The sequence below is a fragment of the Syngnathus typhle genome, unplaced genomic scaffold (genome assembly GCF_033458585.1).
Source record: "Syngnathus typhle isolate RoL2023-S1 ecotype Sweden unplaced genomic scaffold, RoL_Styp_1.0 HiC_scaffold_328, whole genome shotgun sequence".
NCBI classification, from domain to species: domain Eukaryota; kingdom Metazoa; phylum Chordata; class Actinopteri; order Syngnathiformes; family Syngnathidae; genus Syngnathus; species Syngnathus typhle.
The window spans coordinates 7,501-19,695 of record NW_026872232.1 but is presented as its reverse complement, the minus strand read 5'-3'; positions in this window follow the sequence as shown (position 1 = coordinate 19,695).

The following is a 12,195-nucleotide window of genomic DNA, read 5'->3' as shown; positions in this document are numbered from 1 at the left end:
CACCGGCCGCTGACGCAAACCCACGCCGGACAGGAGAGCTCAAAAGCCGGGTAACATTTCAAGGAAGACCCCCCCTGCGCAGACCTCCACTAGGCCGGGATGACTGTTCAGCTGTGGCGGGGAGTGGCCTCCCTCCGGTCGGCACGACGAGTAAATGACACCGGCCGCTGACGCAAACCCACGCCGGACAGGAGAGCTCAAAAGCCGGGTAACATTTCAAGGAAGACCCCCCCTGCGCAGACCTCCACTAGGCCGGGATGACTGTTCAGCTGTGGCGGGGAGTGGCCTCCCTCCGGTCGGCACGACGAGTAAATGACACCGGCCGCCGCTGACGCAAACCCACGCCGGACAGGAGAGCTCAAAAGCCGGGTAACATTTCAAGGAAGACCCCCCCTGCGCAGACCCTCCACTAGGCCGGGATGACTGTTCAGCTGTGGCGGGGAGTGGCCTCCCTCCGGTCGGCACGACGAGTAAATGACACCGGCCGCTGACGCAAACCCACGCCGGACAGGAGAGCTCAAAAGCCGGGTAACATTTCAAGGAAGACCCCCCCTGCGCAGACCTCCACTAGGCCGGGATGACTGTTCAGCTGCGGCGGGGAGTGGCCTCCCTCCGGTCGGCACGACGAGTAAATGACACCGGCCGCTGACGCAAACCCACGCCGGACAGGAGAGCTCAAAAGCCGGGTAACATTTCAAGGAAGACCCCCCCTGCGCAGACCTCCACTAGGCCGGGATGACTGTTCAGCTGCGGCGGGGAGTGGCCTCCCTCCGGTCGGCACGACGAGTAAAGCTATTTAGGAAAATCTGAGATAAATATCACTTGCATAATAATTTGGAACACGGTCCCGTGTTCCAAATTATTATGCAAAATGTATTTAGACACCAGCAATCGCACTTAGATTTGTTTCTTTTTTCTTTCTTTTAGCTTCCATAATGTTACCGGGCGCTGACGCAAACCCACGCCCGGCAGGAGAGCTCAAAAGCCGGGTAACATTTCAAGAAGACCCCCCCTGCGCAGACCTCCACTAGGCCGGGATGACTGTTCAGCTGCGGCGGGGAGTGGCCTCCCTCCGGTCGGCACGACGAGTAAATGACACCGGCCGCTGACGCAAACCCACGCCGGACAGGAGAGCTCAAAAGCCGGGTAACATTTCAAGGAAGACCCCCCCTGCGCAGACTCCACTAGGCCGGGATGACTTTTCAAAGCTGCCTCTGCAGCTGCGGCGGGGAGTTGCCTCCCTCCGGTGGACACGACGAGTAATACACCAGCACTTGCTCTTAGATTTGTTTCTTTTTTCTTTCTTTTAGCTTCCATAATGTTACCGGGCGCTGACGCAAAACCACGCCCGGCAGGAGAGCTCAAAAGCCGGGTACATTTCAAGGAAGACCCCCCTGCGCAGACCTCCACTAGGCGGGATGACTGTTCAGCTGCGGCGGGGAGTGGCCTCCCTCCGGTCGGCACGACGAGTAAAGCTATTTAGGAAAATCTGAGATAATATCACTTGCATAATAATTTGGAACACGGTCCCGTGTTCCAAATTATTATGCAAAATGTATTTAGACACCAGCAATCGCACTTAGATTGTTTCTTTTTTCTTTCTTTTAGCTTCACTAATGTTACCGGGCGCTGACGCAAACCCCACGCCCGGCAGGAGAGCTCAAAAGCCGGGTAACATTTCAAGGAAGACCCCCCCTGCGCAGACCTCCACTAGGCCGGGATGACTGTTCAGCTGCGGCGGGGAGTGCCATCCCTCCGGTCGGCACGACGAGTAAATGACACCGGCCGCTGACGCAAACCCACGCCGGACAGGAGAGCTCAAAAGCCGGGTAACATTTCAAGGAAGACCCCCCCTGCGCAGACCTCCACTAGGCCGGGATGACTGTTCAGCTGCGGCGGGGAGTGGCCTCCCTCCGGTCGGCACGACGAGTAAAGCTATTTAGGAAAATCTGAGATAAATATCACTTGCATAATAATTTGGAACACGGTCCCGTGTTCCAAATTATTATGCAAAATGTATTTAGAACACCAGCAATCGCACTTAGATTTGTTTCTTTTTTCTTTCTTTTAGCTTCCATAATGTTACGGGCGCTGACGCAAACCCACGCCCGGCAGGAGAGCTCAAAAGCCGGGTAACATTTCAAGGAAGACCCCCCCTGCGCAGACTCCACTAGGCCGGGATGACTGTTCAGCTGCGGCGGGGAGTGGCCTCCCTCCGGTCGGCACGACGAGTAACTGACACCGGCCCGCTGACGCAAACCCACGCCGGACAGGAGAGCTCAAAAGCCGGGTAACATTTCAAGGAAGACCCCCCCTGCGCAGACCTCCACTAGGCCGGGATGACTTTTCAAAGCTGCCTCTGCAGCTGCGGCGGGGAGTTGCCTCCCTCCGGTGGACACGACGAGTAAATCACCAGCACTTGCTCTTAGATTTGTTCTTTTTTCTTTCTTTAGCTTCCATAATGTTACCGGGCGCTGACGCAAACCCACGCCCCGGCAGGAGAGCTCAAAAGCCGGGTAACATTTCAAGGAAGACCCCCCCTGCGCAGACCTCCACTAGGCCGGGATGACTGTTCAGCTGCGGCGGGGAGTGGCCTCCCTCGGTCGGCACGACGAGTAAAGCTATTTAGAAATCTGAGATAAATATCACTTGCAGAATAATTTGGAACACGGTCCCGTGTTCCAAATTATTATGCAAAATGTATTTAGACACCAGCAATCGCACTTAGATTTGTTTCTTTTTTCTTTCTTTTAGCTTCCATAATGTTACCAGGGCGCTGACGCAAACCCACGCCGGCAGGAGAGCTCAAAAGCCGGGTAACATTTCAAGGAAGCTATTTAGGAAAATCTGAGATAAATATCCTTTGCATAATAATTTGGAACACGGTCCCGTGTTCCAAATATTATGCAAATGTATTTAAGTGTCATAAAGATTACATTTTTTGTTTTTCAAGTACTGAAATCACCCTCAGTCATGGTACAGTCCATGGTAGTCTGCCAGGTGAGCGCAATTGTAGTAATTAACAAGTCTATTAAGTTCCGCGTTTTTAAGCGTTCGGCATTTCGTTCAACCATGGGGAGGAAAAAGGATCTCTCTGCTGTCGAGAAGCGTGAAATCGTTCGATGCCTTGGACAAGTATGCAGACATTCGATATTGCACGAAAGCTTAAGCGCGACCATCGAACTTTGAAGAAATTCGTCGCTGAATCGAGCACAACGCGCGTTCGTGCAGACAAAGGCACGACAAGGAAGGTTCTGCAAGACAAACAATCGAATCAAGAGGGCGGCTGCAAGCATGCCACTAAAGACGAGCAAACAAATATTCGACGCTGCTGGTGCCAGTGAAGTCCCACGAACGACGAGGTGCAGGATCCTCAGAGGCTTGCAGTTGTGCGAAACCCTCCATTCGCCACCCTGAACACGCGAACAAGCAGAAACGCTGCAGTGGGCCCAGACTTACATGAAGACAAATTTTCAGACAGTCCTGTTCACCGACGAGTGCCGTGCCACCTTGGATGGGCCAGGTAGGGTTTTTTAGTTTTTCCTTGCACTTTTGAGAGCTCAGGGGATGCTTTGAGAATAATTGTCAATTCTGTCTATGTGAAGCCCTTTGAGACTGCTTGTGATTTAGGGCTATACAATAAACTTGATTTGACTTGACTTTACAGATGGATGGGTCGTGGATGGTTGGTGGACGGCCACGATAGCCCAACAAGCTGCGGCGTCAGCAGGGAGGTGGCGGAGTGATGTTTTGGGCTGAATCATGGGGAGAGAGCTGCTTGGCCCCTTTAGGGTCCCTGAAGGCGTCAAAATTACGTCTGTTAACTACGTGGAATTTCTGACTCAACACTTCTGTCCATGGTACAACAGGAAGAACCGTGCTTTCCGTCAAAAGATCATCTTCATGCATGACAATGCACCGTCTCATGCTGCAAGAATACGTCAACGTCCTTTGGCATCTATGGAATAAAGGGAGAGAACTGATGGTGTGGCCCCCATGCTCCCCTGACCTCAATCCTATTGAAAACTTGTGGAGCATCGTCAAGCAGAAAATCTACGAAGGTGGGAGCAGTTCAATTCCAAAGAGCAGCTCTGGCAGGCTATTCTTAGATCCTGCCAAGAAATTCAACCAGAAACTGTACAAAAACTCACAAGTTCAGTGGATGGAAGATCGTGAAGCTGCTGTTGAACAAAGGGTCCTATGTTAAATGTAACTTTGTTTTTTTATTGAAATAAAGGGTCCTATGTTAAAATGTAACTTGTTGTCTTTTCTTGAAATAGCTTTTGATTTCAGTAAATATGACCTCCTAATGCTGTAAATTCTTAAGATGGGCATTTCAGTTCATAAAAACCTATAAAATGTTATAAAACTCTGTTGTGCGTAATAATGTGGAACAGTGCATTTAAGTTTTTATTTTTAAAAATTCTGTGATCATTCGGAGTTTGTTCAATAAAATTAGAATTCATCAAAATAATGGTTGATTGACTTGAAAATTATGCTGACTCATTTTGCAGTCGACTATTTAGGAAAATCTGAGATAAATTGTCACTTGCATAATATTTGGAACACGGTGTAGTGCGATTGCTGGTGTATTTACTCGTCGTGTCCACCGGAGGACGGCAAATCCCCGCCGCAGCTGCAGCGGCAGCGCTTAAATGTCTTCCCGGCCGCCTGGAACTCTGCACGGGCGTGTTTCGTCCGCGCAGCGGTACCAGATCGCGCTGCGCCGTCAGCCGAGCCGCGCGCGGTCCGCTGGAAGTCTACACTGTGTTCCAAATTATATGCAAATTGTATTTATGTGTCATAAAGATTACATTTTTTGTTTTCAATTAAAACTCATGGATGTATTACGTGTCAGGGCTCTTTGGATCACTGAGATCAATCTCAGACACCGGGATCATTACCGGCCAGTTGAGCCCAAATTAAGGAAAAACTACTTAAGAATGGTGTTCCACATTATTAAGCAGATAATTTGAAGTTCGCTTTGAGCAGTGCGGGACGCCAACACCACGACGGTGGGAGAGCTCGGAGGGCGGATGGGCTTTCAAGGAAGCCCCCAGGCCGGTCCCACTCGCACTTAGAATTTTTTTTTTTTTTGGCTTCCATAATGTACCGGGCGCGGACGCGAAACCCAACGCCGGGCAGGAGAGCTCAAAAGCCGGGTAAGCATTCAAGGAAGCACCGTCTGGAGCTTCAGAGCCGTTCCGCCTGACTTTTAACGTAGAGTACCGGGCGCAAACCACTAACTCAAGCCCGGCATGGCAGCTCGAAAGGCGGCAAAGCATTCAAGGAAGCACGTCTGGAGCTTCAGAGCCGTTCCGCCTGACTTTTAACGTAGAGTACCGGGCGCAAACCACTAACTCAAGCCCGGCATGGCAGCTCGAAAGGCGGCTAAGCATTCAAGGAAGCACCGTCTGGAGCTTCAGAGCCGTTCCGCCTGACTTTTAACGTAGTACCGGCGCAAACCACTAACTCAAGCCCGCATGGCAGCTCGAAAGGCGGCTAAGCATTCAAGGAAGCACCGTCTGGAGCTTCAGAGCCGTTCCGCCTGACTTTTAACGTAGAGTACCGGCGCAAACCACTACTCAAGCCCGGCATGGCAGCTCGAAAGGCGGCTAAGCATTCTAGGAAGCACCGTCTGGAGCTTCAGAGCCGTTCCGCATGACTTTTACGTAGAGTACCGGGCGCAAACCACTAACTCAAGCCCGGCATGGCAGCTCGAAAGGCGGCTAAGCATTCAAGGAAGCACCGTCTGGAGCTTCAGAGCCTTCCGCTGACTTTAACGTAGAGTACCGGGCGCAAACCACTAACTCAAGCCCGGGCATGGCAGCTCGAAAGGCGGCTAGCATTCAAGAAGCACCGTCTGGAGCTTCAGAGCCGTTCCGCCTGACTTTTAACGTAGAGTACGGCGCAAACCACTAACTCAAGCCCGGCATGGCAGCTCGAAAGGCGGCTAAGCATTCAAGGAAGCACCGTCTGGAGCTTCAGAGCCGTTCCGCCTGACTTTTAACGTAGAGTACCGGGCGCAAACCACTAACTCAAGCCCGGCATGGCAGCTCGAAAGGCGGCTAAGCATTCAAGGAAGCACCGTCTGGAGCTTCAGAGCCGTTCCGCCTGACTTTTAACGTAGAGTACCGGGCGCAAACCACTAACTCAAGCCCGGCATGGCAGCTCGAAAGGCGGCTAAGCATTCAAGGAAGCACCGTCTGGAGCTTCAGAGCCGTTCCGCCTGACTTTTAAGCTAGAGTACCGGGCGCAAACCACTAACTCAAGCCCGGCATGGCAGCTCGAAAGGCGGCTAAGCATTCAAGGAAGCACCGTCTGGAGCTTCAGAGCCGTTCCGCCTGACTTTTAACGTAGAGTACCGGGCGCAAACCACTAACTCAAGCCCGGCATGGCAGCTCGAAAGGCGGCTAAGCATTCAAGGAAGCACCGTCTGGAGCTTCAGAGCCGTTCCGCCTGACTTTTAACGTAGAGTACCGGGCGCAAACCACTAACTCAAGCCCGGCATGGCAGCTCGAAAGGCGGCTAAGCATTCAAGGAAGCACCGTCTGGAGCTTCAGAGCCGTTCCGCCTGACTTTTAACGTAGAGTACCGGGCGCAAACCACTAACTCAAGCCCGGCATGGCAGCTCGAAAGGCGGCTAAGCATTCAAGGAAGCACCGTCTGGAGCTTCAGAGCCGTTCCGCCTGACTTTTAACGTAGAGTACCGGGCGCAAACCACTAACTCAAGCCCGGCATGGCAGCTCGAAAGGCGGCTAAGCATTCAAGGAAGCACCGTCTGGAGCTTCAGAGCCGTTCCGCCTGACTTTTAACGTAGAGTACCGGGCGCAAACCACTAACTCAAGCCCGGCATGGCAGCTCGAAAGGCGGCTAAGCATTCAAGGAAGCACCGTCTGGAGCTTCAGAGCCGTTCCGCCTGACTTTTAACGTAGAGTACCGGGCGCAAACCACTAACTCAAGCCCGGCATGGCAGCTCGAAAGGCGGCTAAGCATTCAAGGAAGCACCGTCTGGAGCTTCAGAGCCGTTCCGCCTGACTTTTAACGTAGAGTACCGGGCGCAAACCACTAACTCAAGCCCGGCATGGCAGCTCGAAAGGCGGCTAAGCATTCAAGGAAGCACCGTCTGGAGCTTCAGAGCCGTTCCGCCTGACTTTTAACGTAGAGTACCGGGCGCAAACCACTAACTCAAGCCCGGCATGGCAGCTCGAAAGGCGGCTAAGCATTCAAGGAAGCACCGTCTGGAGCTTCAGAGCCGTTCCGCCTGACTTTTAACGTAGAGTACCGGGCGCAAACCACTAACTCAAGCCCGGCATGGCAGCTCGAAAGGCGGCTAAGCATTCAAGGAAGCACCGTCTGGAGCTTCAGAGCCGTTCCGCCTGACTTTTAACGTAGAGTACCGGGCGCAAACCACTAACTCAAGCCCGGCATGGCAGCTCGAAAGGCGGCTAAGCATTCAAGGAAGCACCGTCTGGAGCTTCAGAGCCGTTCCGCCTGACTTTTAACGTAGAGTACCGGGCGCAAACCACTAACTCAAGCCCGGCATGGCAGCTCGAAAGGCGGCTAAGCATTCAAGGAAGCACCGTCTGGAGCTTCAGAGCCGTTCCGCCTGACTTTTAACGTAGAGTACCGGGCGCAAACCACTAACTCAAGCCCGGCATGGCAGCTCGAAAGGCGGCTAAGCATTCAAGGAAGCACCGTCTGGAGCTTCAGAGCCGTTCCGCCTGACTTTTAACGTAGAGTACCGGGCGCAAACCACTAACTCAAGCCCGGCATGGCAGCTCGAAAGGCGGCTAAGCATTCAAGGAAGCACCGTCTGGAGCTTCAGAGCCGTTCCGCCTGACTTTTAACGTAGAGTACCGGGCGCAAACCACTAACTCAAGCCCGGCATGGCAGCTCGAAAGGCGGCTAAGCATTCAAGGAAGCACCGTCTGGAGCTTCAGAGCCGTTCCGCCTGACTTTTAACGTAGAGTACCGGGCGCAAACCACTAACTCAAGCCCGGCATGGCAGCTCGAAAGGCGGCTAAGCATTCAAGGAAGCACCGTCTGGAGCTTCAGAGCCGTTCCGCCTGACTTTTAACGTAGAGTACCGGGCGCAAACCACTAACTCAAGCCCGGCATGGCAGCTCGAAAGGCGGCTAAGCATTCAAGGAAGCACCGTCTGGAGCTTCAGAGCCGTTCCGCCTGACTTTTAACGTAGAGTACCGGGCGCAAACCACTAACTCAAGCCCGGCATGGCAGCTCGAAAGGCGGCTAAGCATTCAAGGAAGCACCGTCTGGAGCTTCAGAGCCGTTCCGCCTGACTTTTAACGTAGAGTACCGGGCGCAAACCACTAACTCAAGCCCGGCATGGCAGCTCGAAAGGCGGCTAAGCATTCAAGGAAGCACCGTCTGGAGCTTCAGAGCCGTTCCGCCTGACTTTTAACGTAGAGTACCGGGCGCAAACCACTAACTCAAGCCCGGCATGGCAGCTCGAAAGGCGGCTAAGCATTCAAGGAAGCACCGTCTGGAGCTTCAGAGCCGTTCCGCCTGACTTTTAACGTAGAGTACCGGGCGCAAACCACTAACTCAAGCCCGGCATGGCAGCTCGAAAGGCGGCTAAGCATTCAAGGAAGCACCGTCTGGAGCTTCAGAGCCGTTCCGCCTGACTTTTAACGTAGAGTACCGGGCGCAAACCACTAACTCAAGCCCGGCATGGCAGCTCGAAAGGCGGCTAAGCATTCAAGGAAGCACCGTCTGGAGCTTCAGAGCCGTTCCGCCTGACTTTTAACGTAGAGTACCGGGCGCAAACCACTAACTCAAGCCCGGCATGGCAGCTCGAAAGGCGGCTAAGCATTCAAGGAAGCACCGTCTGGAGCTTCAGAGCCGTTCCGCCTGACTTTTAACGTAGAGTACCGGGCGCAAACCACTAACTCAAGCCCGGCATGGCAGCTCGAAAGGCGGCTAAGCATTCAAGGAAGCACCGTCTGGAGCTTCAGAGCCGTTCCGCCTGACTTTTAACGTAGAGTACCGGGCGCAAACCACTAACTCAAGCCCGGCATGGCAGCTCGAAAGGCGGCTAAGCATTCAAGGAAGCACCGTCTTTATTAAGCAGATAATTTGAAGTTCGCTTTGAGCAGTGGCGGACGCCAACCCACGACCGGTGGGAGAGCTCGGAGGGCGGATGGGCTTTCAAGGAAGCCCCCAGGCCGGTCCCACTCGCACTTAGAATTTTTTTTTTTTTTGGCTTCCTTAATGTACCGGGCGCGGACGCGAAACCCACGCCGGGCAGGAGAGCTCAAAAGCCGGGTAAGCATTCAAGGAAGCACCGTCTGGAGCTTCAGAGCCGTTCCGCCTGACTTTTAACGTAGAGTACCGGGCGCAAACCACTAACTCAAGCCCGGCATGGCAGCTCGAAAGGCGGCTAAGCATTCAAGGAAGCACCGTCTGGAGCTTCAGAGCCGTTCCGCCTGACTTTTAACGTAGAGTACCGGGCGCAAACCACTAACTCAAGCCCGGCATGGCAGCTCGAAAGGCGGCTAAGCATTCAAGGAAGCACCGTCTGGAGCTTCAGAGCCGTTCCGCCTGACTTTTAACGTAGAGTACCGGGCGCAAACCACTAACTCAAGCCCGGCATGGCAGCTCGAAAGGCGGCTAAGCATTCAAGGAAGCACCGTCTGGAGCTTCAGAGCCGTTCCGCCTGACTTTTAACGTAGAGTACCGGGCGCAAACCACTAACTCAAGCCCGGCATGGCAGCTCGAAAGGCGGCTAAGCATTCAAGGAAGCACCGTCTGGAGCTTCAGAGCCGTTCCGCCTGACTTTTAACGTAGAGTACCGGGCGCAAACCACTAACTCAAGCCCGGCATGGCAGCTCGAAAGGCGGCTAAGCATTCAAGGAAGCACCGTCTGGAGCTTCAGAGCCGTTCCGCCTGACTTTTAACGTAGAGTACCGGGCGCAAACCACTAACTCAAGCCCGGCATGGCAGCTCGAAAGGCGGCTAAGCATTCAAGGAAGCACCGTCTGGAGCTTCAGAGCCGTTCCGCCTGACTTTTAACGTAGAGTACCGGGCGCAAACCACTAACTCAAGCCCGGCATGGCAGCTCGAAAGGCGGCTAAGCATTCAAGGAAGCACCGTCTGGAGCTTCAGAGCCGTTCCGCCTGACTTTTAACGTAGAGTACCGGGCGCAAACCACTAACTCAAGCCCGGCATGGCAGCTCGAAAGGCGGCTAAGCATTCAAGGAAGCACCGTCTGGAGCTTCAGAGCCGTTCCGCCTGACTTTTAACGTAGAGTACCGGGCGCAAACCACTAACTCAAGCCCGGCATGGCAGCTCGAAAGGCGGCTAAGCATTCAAGGAAGCACCGTCTGGAGCTTCAGAGCCGTTCCGCCTGACTTTTAACGTAGAGTACCGGGCGCAAACCACTAACTCAAGCCCGGCATGGCAGCTCGAAAGGCGGCTAAGCATTCAAGGAAGCACCGTCTGGAGCTTCAGAGCCGTTCCGCCTGACTTTTAACGTAGAGTACCGGGCGCAAACCACTAACTCAAGCCCGGCATGGCAGCTCGAAAGGCGGCTAAGCATTCAAGGAAGCACCGTCTGGAGCTTCAGAGCCGTTCCGCCTGACTTTTAACGTAGAGTACCGGGCGCAAACCACTAACTCAAGCCCGGCATGGCAGCTCGAAAGGCGGCTAAGCATTCAAGGAAGCACCGTCTGGAGCTTCAGAGCCGTTCCGCCTGACTTTTAACGTAGAGTACCGGGCGCAAACCACTAACTCAAGCCCGGCATGGCAGCTCGAAAGGCGGCTAAGCATTCAAGGAAGCACCGTCTGGAGCTTCAGAGCCGTTCCGCCTGACTTTTAACGTAGAGTACCGGGCGCAAACCACTAACTCAAGCCCGGCATGGCAGCTCGAAAGGCGGCTAAGCATTCAAGGAAGCACCGTCTGGAGCTTCAGAGCCGTTCCGCCTGACTTTTAACGTAGAGTACCGGGCGCAAACCACTAACTCAAGCCCGGCATGGCAGCTCGAAAGGCGGCTAAGCATTCAAGGAAGCACCGTCTGGAGCTTCAGAGCCGTTCCGCCTGACTTTTAACGTAGAGTACCGGGCGCAAACCACTAACTCAAGCCCGGCATGGCAGCTCGAAAGGCGGCTAAGCATTCAAGGAAGCACCGTCTGGAGCTTCAGAGCCGTTCCGCCTGACTTTTAACGTAGAGTACCGGGCGCAAACCACTAACTCAAGCCCGGCATGGCAGCTCGAAAGGCGGCTAAGCATTCAAGGAAGCACCGTCTGGAGCTTCAGAGCCGTTCCGCCTGACTTTTAACGTAGAGTACCGGGCGCAAACCACTAACTCAAGCCCGGCATGGCAGCTCGAAAGGCGGCTAAGCATTCAAGGAAGCACCGTCTGGAGCTTCAGAGCCGTTCCGCCTGACTTTTAACGTAGAGTACCGGGCGCAAACCACTAACTCAAGCCCGGCATGGCAGCTCGAAAGGCGGCTAAGCATTCAAGGAAGCACCGTCTGGAGCTTCAGAGCCGTTCCGCCTGACTTTTAACGTAGAGTACCGGGCGCAAACCACTAACTCAAGCCCGGCATGGCAGCTCGAAAGGCGGCTAAGCATTCAAGGAAGCACCGTCTGGAGCTTCAGAGCCGTTCCGCCTGACTTTTAACGTAGAGTACCGGGCGCAAACCACTAACTCAAGCCCGGCATGGCAGCTCGAAAGGCGGCTAAGCATTCAAGGAAGCGACGCCGGCCGGTCCGCGGGCCAAATAGGGTCCAGTAAAGTACCGGGCGCGGCCACTAACGCCTTGTGGCGGTCGCCTTGTGGCGGTCGGGGGGTGGCGGTCGGGGCTGGCGCTTGGGGCCGGTGGCGGTCGCCTTGTGGCGGTCGCCTTGTGGCGGTCGGGGGGTGGCGGTCGGGGCTGGCGCTTGGGGCCAGTGGCGGTCGCCTTGTGGCGGTCGCCTTGTGGCGGTCGCCTTGTGGCGGTCGCCTTGTGGCGGTCGCCTTGTGGCGGTCGCCTTGTGGCGGTCGCCTTGTGGCGGTCGGGGGGTGGCGGTCGGGGCTGGCGCTTGGGGCCAGTGGCGGTCGCCTTGTGGCGGTCGCCTTGTGGCGGTCGCCTTGTGGCGGTCGCCTTGTGGCGGTCGCCTTGTGGCGGTCGCCTTGTGGCGGTCGGGGGGTGGCGGTCGGGGCTGGCGCTTGGGGCCAGTGGCGGTCGCCT